Source organism: Chionomys nivalis, chromosome 17 (genome assembly GCF_950005125.1).
Source record: "Chionomys nivalis chromosome 17, mChiNiv1.1, whole genome shotgun sequence".
Classification (NCBI taxonomy): Eukaryota; Metazoa; Chordata; class Mammalia; order Rodentia; family Cricetidae; genus Chionomys; species Chionomys nivalis.
Genome location: NC_080102.1, coordinates 19682360 through 19695268, shown reverse-complemented (window position 1 = coordinate 19695268; position 12909 = coordinate 19682360).

Here is a 12909-nt window from a genome sequence, read left to right as displayed (position 1 = left end):
GTCTCCCCTATTGCCAGAAAGACACCTAGCCTCATCTATGACTCTTTGTCATCCATGACTTCTGACCACCACTAGAGTGTCTAGACACAGCGCAGGCTTATGAAAAGTCAGGTTCTAATGTCTGCTCAATTATCCATGTGCCTACATGTCTCACGTTTGGTCTCACGTCACCTGGGCCATACCATGCGTGACATCACAGAGAGGTGACCACAAAGAGACTGACTGGGGTAATACTTAGTTTCTGATGTTCAAAAGTCAGATTTTGCTGCAGAGCCCTAATGGCATCCTGGGAAAGGGATTGTCGAAAGTCCTTTGGCGTATTGAGGGCTTGGAGCTCAGTCAAACAGGAAGAAGATGAAGGGAGTAGGTCTGGGGCACACAGAGCTTTGGTTAAAGGAGAAGAACTTTACATTTTCAGATGTGACACTAGAAAGGAGGAGCTGTTGGCCCCTTTTCCTTTCCTTGTTATCTTGCCTGAATAGTACCCTCTTGCTACCTACTATCCGACATTTTATTTTATAATTGTTTTGGGTGTGTGTGTGTGTGTGTGTGTGTAGAGGGGTGGGTGTCTGTGTCTCTGAATGTCTGTCTTCATGTGTGAGCATGCTTGTATGTGAGGATACACTTGCCTGTGAGCGTGAGCATGTATGAAGATCAGAAGACAGTATCTAAAGCCCAGTGTCCTCCTTTATCACCCTCCACCTTGTTTTTTGAGGCAGTGTCTCTCCCTGGACCTGGAGCTCACCAATTGGCTAGATGGGCGGGCCAGCGAGTCCTGGGAATCCATCTGCCTTCACTCATCCAGTGCCAGGGTCACAAGCCCATGAGGCCATGCTCAGTGTTTACATTGGTCCCATGGATCTGAACTCAGACCACTAGACTGGCATGGCAAGCATCTTACCTTTTGAACCACTTTCCTAGTCCCTGTTCCTTTATCCGCAATGTCAACTCCATAAATGAGTTCCCTGGCCTGGTCTTCAGAGCAAGGTCCGGGACAAGCTCCAAAGCTACATAGAGAAACCCTGTCTCAAAAAAAACAAAAACAAAAACAACAACAAAAAAAATTCTGTTCTCTTTCTCTGTCCCATCCTCCCTTTAGATGCAGGATGCAGAGGATTGAACTCGAGACATTGCTCGATACTTAATGAACACATCTTAAAGCTGTTTTAAGCCATTCACTGGATTTCCTCTCCTTGCAGAAGAAACCCCAGGACTGGCTTTGTAAAGCGGCATCCTGGAAGTTCTACAGGCAGGTGCGTTTCTGACTTACTGCTCATTGTTCTACATGCCATGTGCACTCCCTGTGAGTTCCTCTGTAAACCTTACAGTCTGACAAATGATGCCCGCCACGGCATTCGCCCCTAACTGGTGAGAAAATGTTCGGGTGAGACATCGAGCACCTTGTGCTTGTCTGCTCCCAGCAGGCTGACCCAGGAAATGCTGCCCCAACTGTCCCTGTCTGAGTGTGGAGCCCCACAGGTCCTGGTTTGCAGCAAGACTGCCCAAAGTAATACATCATGTCACGAAGCAAGCAGTATTTCCTTCTCAGCCATCATTTCTTTTTTCTTTTCTTTTTTTTCTAAGATCTATTTATTTATTATGTGTATAGCATTTTTTCCATGTGTGCCCGCACGCCAGAAGGGGGCGCCAGGTCTTATTATAGATAGATGGCTGTGGTTGCTGGGAACTGAACTCAGGACCTCTGGAAGAACAGTCAGTGCTCTTAACCACTGAGCCGTCTCTCTAGCCCTCGGCCATTATTTCTTTGGGAAGTATGCAGAGGTGAAAAGAAAAAGTCATGAGTTTACACCAGAAAACAATGCTACCAAAAAGCCTGTGTATTCAGATCACTTCCATTTAGGCAGTGTTGGAACTTTTAAAACACAGACACAGACACAGACACACACACACACACACACACACACACACATGAACTTGAGTACACAAATGTATGTGGACACACAGAAATTCACAGACACATAACATGCAAATTCAAACACATCCAAACTTGCATTTGCAAACAAACACATACATACAGCAAAGATACATATGTGAACACAATCACATGTGTAAACATAGCACACACATAAATGGGTACAAACACACTGACTCATGCACAAACATGCACACACAGGCCCATATGTTCACACAAATGAGCACATGCATATACATACACACAAATACATACAAGAATACAGACATATGCACACAGACATGAGAGTGCAAATACACATCCGCACATATACAAACAAACAGGTGCACAGGTATAAACACATACACATCTGTGCACACATTCAGATGTATGTTTATGCACACACATATGCACACCCACACATACACCGTCATAACAAGCTTCAAATCAAGTGACCAAAAGGCATTTTCTCCAAGGACTGGGACCACTGGGCTCTGAGTTTACTAGTATTAGCAGAACAAGGTCAAACACGTTCCTTCAAAGTGAAGCACGTGAGGACTCTTTAGTAAAGTGGGCCAAGGACACAGGAAGGAGAAACTCCCTGCTCACAGTGACATCTGCTTAGTGCCAAGCTCACGTGTGCAGGGAAGGCAGGTCACTTGTTACGTAGGACCGTGACAGTTCTGTGGTGGATTGCTTCATCCACATACAAGAGAAATTTCTAAGTTGTTGGGCGACAGGACGAAGGAGCAATCCCCTGGTCATAGGTGGCTGAAGCAGTGTGCCATGAACTACGGCAGCACTTGCACTGCACGTGGGTCGGTGTTGTCGAGTGATCCCCTACCACAAGCATGCCCGGGGTAGCGTCTCTAAAGAGCACATCCCAGAGGGGATACACAGTTGCCTTAACCATGGGTGGAAACAAAGAGGCAGGTACCCTGATGGATGCACATACACGCACGTGTGTGCATATACACATGCACGCGTACACACACACACACACACACACACCACTCATAGGGTATGGTAGAAAGAGCCTGTGAGGGTGTGGTGCAATGCCTGCTCTATGTGCTACCACACAGTTCGCAAGTCAGGCAAGGGGCTGGAGATTGAAATACACACACACAGACAGACACGAGTGCCCAGAATGCCCCCTTTATTGTGTTCCAGAGCAGCTTATATAGGGTCAGCTTCAAGCCCACCAGAAACCACTCCCCTGCCACCAAACTCCTGAGGGTCTCGTTTTCAGAGCAGCTGCAAGCATAAGAAAACAAGTTGTTTACTCCGTCAGTTGGGGGGGTCACAGGAAATTCAAGGTCTGAGGGTCCGCAGTCCCCAACATGAGGGTTTGGGGCAGGCGTCTTTTTCCTTTGGTAGTAGACACACACACTCTCTCTCTGTCTCGTGTGTGTGTGTGTGTGTGTGTGTGTATGTGTGTGTTAAGAAAGGGTCTCACTCACTCCATAGCTCACTCTTGCTTCATACTCGTCAGTCCTCCTGCCTCTGTCTCCCATGTTCTGAGATTATAGGCATAAGCCCACTGTTTCAAACTTTATCTTTCTGTCCTTTCCTCCTCCTCCTCCTCTCACCCTCCTCATTCCTCCTGCCCCTCCTCCTCCTCTCACCCTCCTCATTCCTCCTACCCCTCCTCCTCCTCCTCCTCTCACCCTCCTCATTCCTCCTGCCCCTCCTCCTCCTCTCACCCTCCTCATTCCTCCTACCCCTCCTCCTCCTCCTCTTCTCACCCTCCTCATTCCTCCTGCCCCTCCTCCTCCTCTTCTCACCCTCTTCATTCCTCCTGCCCCTCCTCCTCCTGTTCCCTCTCTTCCTCCTCTTCTTCCTCCTCTTCAGCAACCCTATTGGTCCTGTGCAGCACACAGTTCGGCTTACTACTGGGCTATGTCTCTGTTACTGGCTCTTGTGTTTGGCAGTGTAGCTCTGCACAATAAAGCTGTGCTCAGAGGATACAGCCCAGAGCACACAGCTGACCTGGCTGCTGTGGAGCAAACAGCAAGAGGCCTAAGAAAGGGTCAGAGCAGCCAGCCTGACAACTTGGGTCTGACTACCGGACAGCATAGGGCTTGTGTGGTGTCAACTACCAGTGTCTGGTGCTTCTGTTGGGAAATGCGGATAGTGTCAGCTAAGAAGGCCATGGAATGTCTAAAGTGGAGCATTGTTCTTGGCGGGCTTGCCAGATCATCTATTTCCTGGTCACCATTACCATCTCAGGGGTGACTTCTGTATCTGTGATGCCAAGAACTTGCTTCTGCCTAAGTGGTGGGCACGAAAGTGCCAGGTCCACAGCTGGTGACTCTAAGTCTAGCACCTTTCCTTTGCTGGATGATTTACTATTTTTAATGTTTTCTTTTTGCTATTATTATAGATTTACTTTTTTTTATTTAATTAAAATCTTTTTTTATTTTACATTCCAATCCCAGTTCCTCCTCTCCCCACTTCTATCATCTCCCCGCCTCCCCCCATCCCAGCCCCCATCCACTCCTCGGGGGTGGGGGATAAGGCCTCCCTTGGGGATTAACCAAAGTCTGGGATACCAAATTGAGGCAGTTCCAAGCCCAAATCAGGCTGGGCAAGGCAGCCCACCATTCGTAATGGGCTCCAAAAAGCCAGTTCATGCACCCGGGATAAGTCCTGGTCCCACTGACATGCCCTTTCCCCAAAGAGATCAAACCACATAACCGTCACCCACATTCAGAGGACCTACTTCAGCCCCACACAGGTTCCCCAGCTGTCAGCCCAGAGCCCGTGAGCTATCACTTGCTTGGGACAGCTGTCTCTGTGGTTTTCCCCATCATGATCCTGACTCCTCTTGCTCATAAGATCCTTCCTCCCTATCTTCAACTGAACTCCAGGAGCTCAGCCCAGTGCCTAGCTGTGGATTGTGCATCTGCTTCCATCAGTTACTGGATGTAGATTCTACAGCAGGAGTTAGGGTGGTCCCTAATCTGATTACAGGGGAAGGTCAGTTCAGGCGCGTTCTCCACTATTGCTAGGAATCTTAGCTGGGTTCATTCTTGTGAATTCCTGGGAATTTCCCTAGCACCAGGTTTCTCCCTAACCCCATAATGACCACCTCTATCAAGATATCTCTTTCATTGCTCTCCCTTTCTATCCCTCCCCCAACTTGGCCTTCTTGATCCCTCGTGTTCCCATCCCCCAACCCCCTTTCTATCCCCTCCCAGTTAGCCCGAGGGATCTTAACTGTTTCTCTTTCTTGGGACCCTCCTTGCATGTCCATCCCTCTTCAGGTCCTCCTTTTTACCTAGCTTCTCTGGGGTTGTGGATTGTAGCCTGGTTATTTTTTGCTTTATATCTAACATCTACTTATGAGTGAGTACATACCCATACCGTGTTTGTCTTTCTGAATGTTACTTAGAATGTTTCTTTTCTAGTTTCATCCATTTGCCTGCAAATTTCAAGATGTCATTTTTTACTGCTGTGTAGTACTCCATTGTGTAAATGTATCGCATTTCCTCTGTTTTAAAATTGTTTTTATTGAGCTAGATATTTTTCTCCGCTCCCCTCCCTTTTTTCCCCTCCCCCTTCTATCCTCTCTTATGGTCCCCTTGCTCCCAATTAACTAAGGGGATCTTGTCTTTTTCTTCTTCCCATGTAGGTTAGATCCATGTATGTCTCTCTTAGGGTCCTTATTGTTGTCTAGGTTCTCTGGGATTGTGAATTGCAGGCTGATTTTTCTTTGCTTTATGTCTAAAAGCCACTACTGAGTGAGCACATATGATATTTGTCTTTCTGGGTCTGGGTTCCCTCGCTCAGTAGGATGTTTTCTAGGTCATTTCATTTGCCCACATCACTTCTTTTCTGCTTTATAGCACTCCATTGTGTAGATGTGCCACATCCTCCTTATCCATTCTTTGGTCAAGGGGCATTTAGGTTGTTTCCAGGTTCTGGCTATGACAAACAATGCTGCTATGACATAGTTAAGACAATTCCCTTGTGTACCACATTTTCTTTATACATTCTTCAGTTGAGGGGCATCTAGGTTGTTTCCAGGTTCTGGCTATTAAAAATAATGCTGCTTCTATGAACAGAATGAGCACATGTCCTTGTGGTATGAGTGGGTATATACCCAAGAGTGATATTGCTGAGTCTTGAAGTAGGTTGATTTCCAATTTTTTGATAAAACACCATACTGATTTCCAATGTGGCTGTACAAATTTGTACTCCCATCAGCAGTGGAGGTGTGTTCCCCTTACTCCGCATCCTCTCCAGCATAAGCTGTCATCCCACTTATTTTAAAACGCTTCCAACAGTTACCTGACTGAGACAGTAAACACTATGGATTTCCTATCACTGGTCCTTTCGATTCGATTCGCACACTCTCCCTGCAGAAGTAGTGTATTCAAACAGGTGTGACCACATGGAAAAATTTATTCTCCATAATCAGTCTTTTCCAGCAGCCTAACCCTGGTCTGTATCCTACGGGCTCTGCTGCAAGCAATAGTTTCAGTTCTATGATCCTCTCATTTCAACACATGAACATAGCCCCTCCTGGTTTGTATCACAAGGCGACCCGGATTCTTGGAATTCTGAGGTGTTTGCCTGTGGTCCAAAGCTTATCAATGTCCTCAGGGTATGCAGTGATTGTGTCAATGTGTAGAGTCCTGGCCTGTCAGGCTTGTCACAGGCTACCAGTGCAGGAAAGGGACCTTCCATCATAGGTTCTCGCTCTCTTGTGCATGTGTGCATGTGTGTGTGTGTTCACATATGGAGGCCAGAGATCAATGCCAGGTGTTGTGTTACTTTTCTAGTATTGAGATAAAATGCCATGGCTGAGGTCACTCAGAGAGTTTTGTTTGGGTTTATAGTTCCAGAAGAATAGGAGTCATGGCAGCAGGCACACCATAAACCACCAGAAGGAACCCTGCAATGGCTTCATTCTTTAAATTCCCAAAGCCACTCTCAGTGACATACTTCCAACAAGGCCACGTCTCCTAAACCTCCCATGCAATGTCATTAATTGGGTACCAAATATTCAAAGGCAGGAGACAATGGGATATTTCTCACTTAAACCATCACAGGTGCACACCCCCTCCCGCTTTGAGATCTTTCACTGAACCTGGAAGTCTCCAGATTAGCAAGTCTCACTGGTTAGCGGTTCTCCCGTCTGGGCTAAGGTCACAGACACACGCTACATGCTGCCATGCCTGACTGTTCATGCGGGTTCTGGGGATCCAGGCCAGGTCCTCATGCTTTCATGGTTGTCTCCCAAGGCCCTCAAGTCTATAGCTGTGCCTGTAAAGGTACTGAGGGACCCAAAGGCATCTGTCTGAATGTAATTTCTTCTTTGGGGTGGGTGTTTAAAAATACATCAGTGTATGCATCAGTGGGCTAAAAAGGGATTGTCCTTTCTCAGTCCTCTGGGGCAATCAGCCAATCAGCTTCCAGCTTCGAAAGTAAAGATGGGAGACCGGTATGGAATCAGATTAAAGTTGTTTCCCAGGTACATGTAGACAGTTGGCCAAAATCAATGAAAGCTCACTGTGGGTTCCGCCATGGAGAGCCTCAGGTGTGGAGACCCGCATGGTGTGTGCTTGTGTTTGATTCTGATGGCCCAAAGAGGCCGCTGACCCCCTATTGTGCACTGTTCTGGAAAGGTTTAGTTTCTGGGCCTGCGCTAAACCTTTTCTGATAGTAAAGTAGCGTCAGAAATGGCAGAGAGGGGCCGGGCGGTGGTGGCGCACGCCTTTAATCCCAGCACTCGGGAGGCAGAGGCAGGCGGATCTCTGTGAGTTCGAGGTCAGCCTGGTCTACAAGAGCTAGTTCCAGGACAGGCTCCAAAGCTACAGAGAAACCTTGTCTCGAAAAACTAAAAAAAAAATAAATAAAAAATAAAAGAAATGGCAGAGACGGTTCCTGGGGGACGCTGTCAGTGGGGTGGTGATTCGACACACCCCTGTAGGGACACTTGCAGTGAGCCAGTGCCTCTTTATGCAGTGTTAGAAATCAAGAGGACAAAGGAGCTTAATGGCCACCAGTCTGTCTGACGGAGCTGACACCATCAGCCAACACTGTTGGTGTCTCTGGGAAGATAAGTTGTTTGGCTCGAAATAAGTTTATTTTCAAAGTGAGCTGCTCTTACTGCTAAAATATTAGCCGACATAGGAGAACAAGCTACACCTCAAACCTTTTGTTTACCACAGAGTGGCAGTTGAATAAAAGCCCCCCCCCATAGGCCCATACAAGTGGCACTGTTAGGAGGCGTGACCTTGTTGAAGTAGGGGTGTCCTTGTTGGAGGAAATGTGTCACTGCAGGTGGGATCTGAGGGCTCAGATGCTCAAGCCACACTCAGTTGCCTCTTCCTGTTGTCTGAGGATCAAGATGTAGAACTCTCAGCTCCTCTGCAGTGCCACCATGCTTCCCACAACAATAATAAACAATAATAAACAAATAACAAACAACAATAAACCTGTGAAACTGTAAGCCAGCGCCAGGGAAATGTTTTCCTTTGTAATAGTTGCCGTGGTCGTGGTGTCTCTTCACAACCATAAAACCTTAACGAAGACACCCTGCAGTGTTATTTTCTTTTGTACAGTTTATATTCATTTACAGGTAGGTCTGTGCTGCAGAGAAGGTGGAGGTTGAACCCAGAGCCTCACACGCTATGCAGGCACTCTCTGGTGGAGCTGTACCTCTGGTCAGCATACGAATTTTTCAAATAAATCTGGCCAGACTAACGTGGAATATTGTATTATACCAGTAGCTGTCAACTGAAAAGTGTGTCTCTCTCTCGGGGACTTTTAGCAATGTGTTATTTTTGACCATGACTAGGGGAGGTGGGGGATGGAGGTGGTGCCTGACATCTAGTGGTAGAGATCAGTACTGCTACTAAATGTCCTGAAAGTAAAGACAGTCTGAAACAGCGGGGGATAATGGTGTTTGCTGCTGAGCCCGACAGCCTGAGGTCACACAACCTCACTGGACCCACGCAGTGGTAAGAGAGAACCCACTCCCAAAAGCTGGTCCTCTGCCTTCCACATGTGTTCTGTGGCATGGGTAAGCACACAAAAACACACATGTAATAATAATAATAAAAAAAAAAACTCCAGTAATACTGACATTGAGAAGGCTGTGCTGTACTTTTTACAACAATTTTAAAAAATTCACTCCAGTGTTCAGTGTAATTATATGGTCTTTGAATCAATTTAATCAATAGATATATGTGGTTGTACATTGTGAGTGTCACGTAAAAATGTATTATCATTTTCTTTTGCTATCACAGAACACTGGAGACTTGGAAGTTCTTTCTCTTTTCTTTTCCACAGGGTTTCCCTGGGTACCTCTGGCTGTCCTGGAGCTTGCACTGTAGTATACCAGGCTAGCCTCTAACTCACAGAGATCCGCCTGCCTCTGCCTCCCCGCGGCTTGGGATTAAAAGTATGCACCACCATTCCCTGGCTGGAAATTCATCTTTTAAAAGAGGTTTATTTAGCAGGAAGCTCCAGAAACTGGGACGTTCCAAGATTAGGATAGACACCTGTTGAGAGCCTCATGCTGCGCTCTAACGTGGCAGATGACGCGGCATGGTGGACACGCAATAGCAGTGACTAGGTGCACATCTGAGAGAAGGCAAAGGGAACCATGCGTTTTCTATTTGTTTGTTTGTTTGTTTGTTGTGTTTTGTTTTTCGAGACAGAGTTTCTCTTTGTAGCTTCGGAGCTTGTCCTGGAACTCACTCTGTCAACCAGGCCGGCCTCGAACTCACAGAGATCCACCTGCCTCTGCCTCCTGAGTGCTGGGATTAAAGGCGTGCACCACCACTGCCACCAGCACTATCACTCAGCCTGAGCCATGCACTTTCTGACAGTCTAGTTTCAGGAATCTTAGTTCCTGGGAGGATTAATCCAGTTTCCCAGCTCAGCTACAGTGGCAACCAATTTTATTATTATTCTCTCATATATCACACCTCTATCTTAGTTCCCCCTCCCTCCACTCCAGCCAGTCCCCTACCACCACCTCTCCTCTCCCCCAGATCCACTCCTCCTCCATTTCCCTTCAGAAAAGAACAGGCCTCCCAGGGATATCAACCAAACACAGCCTAACAAGTTACAATAAGACTAGGTGCATACCCTCGTAGCAAGGCTGGACCAGGCAACCCAGTAGAAGGAAGAGGGTCCCAAGAGCGGGTGAGTCAAACACGCCACAAGAACACCAAGCTAAATAAGCCTAACATGCGTGCCCAGGACCTAGCTCAGACCCATACAGGCGCTCTGGTTGTCACTTCAGTCTCTGTGAGCCCCTATTAGCCCAGGTTAGCTGATTCTGTGTGCATGTTCCTGTGGCGTCCTTCACACCTCTGGCTCCTACAGTCCTTCCTCTTCTTTGGAATTCCCCGAGATCCACCTAATGTTTGGCTGGTGGGTCTCTGCATCTGCCCCCATCAGTTGCTGGATGAAGCCTTGCTGCTGACGATCATGCTAGGCTCCAGCCTACCAGTAGAGCAGAATATCATTAGGAATTGTTTCGTTGACTTTGTTGTTGTTGTCGTTCTATCCTGGGCCTCTGGGCTGTCCAGCCTCTGGTTCCTGTCCACTCAGGCAGTGTCAGACATGGACTCCCTCTTGTTGGAACCTCAAGTTGGAACGGTCAGTGGTTGCTCAATCCCACAAGTTTCGCACCGTTGCTCCCCCAGCACGTCTTGCAGGCAGGAGCAATTGTAGATCGAAGGTTTTGTGGCTGGGGTGGCATCCCAGACTCACCACTGGAACCTGTGGCCACCAAATTTTAACTGGGTTTTGTCAGGGACAAACCACAGTGGCGAGTGTGTAACACTGCATGAATTGGTTAGAAATGATTTTTCTATCCCCTCTATGGCTGGGCATTAAAGCTAAGATATTTCGCTATTGAAAATAGCACTGCATTGAACATTATGCAAATTTCTTAATTTGAGCCATTTCCTCTGAATTAATTCCCACTTATCACATCCTACAGCGTCGTGCATCCACCACAGAAGGAGACTGGCAGTGTTTTGTGAGGGGCGTTCTACATTTTAGTGGATTCAGAACTGTGACCTGCCTGAATCTGCAATACGTGAAGATTCTATAAATGCTCATTTAGAATAAGTCTAGTTTATCATTTTAGGAAAGCATAGATATTCATTGGGATCTTGTTTAGAGTTTGGTTATATCTATTCTCTTTTTATCTGTGAAACACAGGTTATTAACATTTACTGATTCCTTAATGTTTTCCTTAGTTCCTCAAATCCAACTTACTCATGGGTATTGTTTTTCCATAAGCTGAGTTTTTTTTTATTTTAATCAAGTTTTGGTCATAAAAAAGATTGGTTTATAATTCACTTTTTTAAAAAAAAAATATTTATTTATTTATTTAGTATACAATATATGCCTTCAGGCCAGAAGAGGGCACCTGACCTCATTATAGATGGTTGTGAGCCACCATGTGGTTGCTGGGAATTGAACTCAGGACCTTTGGAATAGCAGGCAATTCTCTTAACCACTGAGCCATCTCTCCAGCCTTTTTTTTTTTTTTTTTTTGGTTTTTTGAGACAGGGTTTCTCTGTAGCTTTGGTGCCTGTCCTGGAACTAGCTCTTGTAGACCAGGCTGGCCTCGAACTCACAGAGATCTGCCTGCCTCTGCCTCCCGAGTGCTGGGATTAAAGGCGTGTGCCATCACCGCCCGGCCTATAATTCACTTTTAAGAATACGTGTTTCTATATCTCCCTGTGTGGCTATGTGCATGAGAGTGAGTGCTGGAGCCCAAGGAAGCCAGAAGATGGCGCCAAATCCCCGGGGTTAGAGTGACAAAGTATTATGATCCACGTAGGGTGCTGGGAATCAAACTCAGGTCCTCTGCAGAACCAATATGCCTTCCTAGCAACTGGTATACCTTTCCAGCTCCTATACTTTCATCAGAGAGGGTGAGGCTGGCACAGCTTTAATCCCAGCACTTGGGAGGCGGAGTCAGACAGAGCTCTGTGAGTTTGAAGCCAGCCTGGTCTGCAGAGTGAGTTCCAAGGCAGCCAGGACTGCGTAGAAAAACCCTGTCTTGGAAAAACAAACAAAAGTGTGTGTGTGTGAGTGTGTGTGTGTGAGAGTGTGTGTGTGAGTGTGTGTATTGTGAGTGTGTATGTGAGAGAGAGTGTGTGTGAGTGTGTGCACACACAGGCATGTCCCCACCTTTGCCTGAGTTCTGGGATCATCAGGCCTGCATAGCCATACCCATTGAATCATCTTCACCGAGTCGTGCATGAAAAGAGAGGGGTCAGTGGCCAAATGTTTACAAAGGGATCATTACAGAAGGCAACTCAGGAGAGAAGCCTGTGTGGGTACGACCCAAATTAGGCTCTGTTTAGCCGACTCTCCCTTAGTAGACTTGCTGGTCTGGGTGTAGGGGTTTAGCTCCATCTCCCAGGAAGTACTAATCTCCTCCTAATTGGTTTCCACCCAAACTTCCGAGGTTTCTGAGAGGCCCTCAGACTGGCACTTCCTGCATCGATCTCAGATAAGTCAGTTCTAGGACCCTCTATTGGATAGACTAATTCCAACTCAATGAAACATCTCTGAGTAGGATTCAAGGTTGGGCCAGGGCACTAGCCTGCATCTGTTGTTGCTCCTGATTCAGGAGCAGAGTTAGGGAAATGCCACTCCAGTGCTTAGCATCTTACTTGTCCTGGTGGAGAAGCTAGGGTCTTTGTAAGCCGGGTGTGGGTAGCTGTGGTCTCAGCTTGCTGCACCCAAGTCACCCCTCAGTCCATGAGTGCAGATAGAAGCGAGGGAGCATGGGGCGCTCAGCTGCGCACACCTGCTGTTAAACACCTACACCAGGTGTCTAGGAGGGATTATAAATGCTGGCAGCTTTGCCAAGCTAAAGGAGAGTCTGCATTTTTCTATAGCTTTGTGTTGACTTTTCTCCCAGCGTCCCATTCCAGCCCCAACCCTAGCTCCTCCCACTTGAGCTGTGGTACAAGCCTCCTAAGTTTGTTCTGCTGATTCCTTGCCAG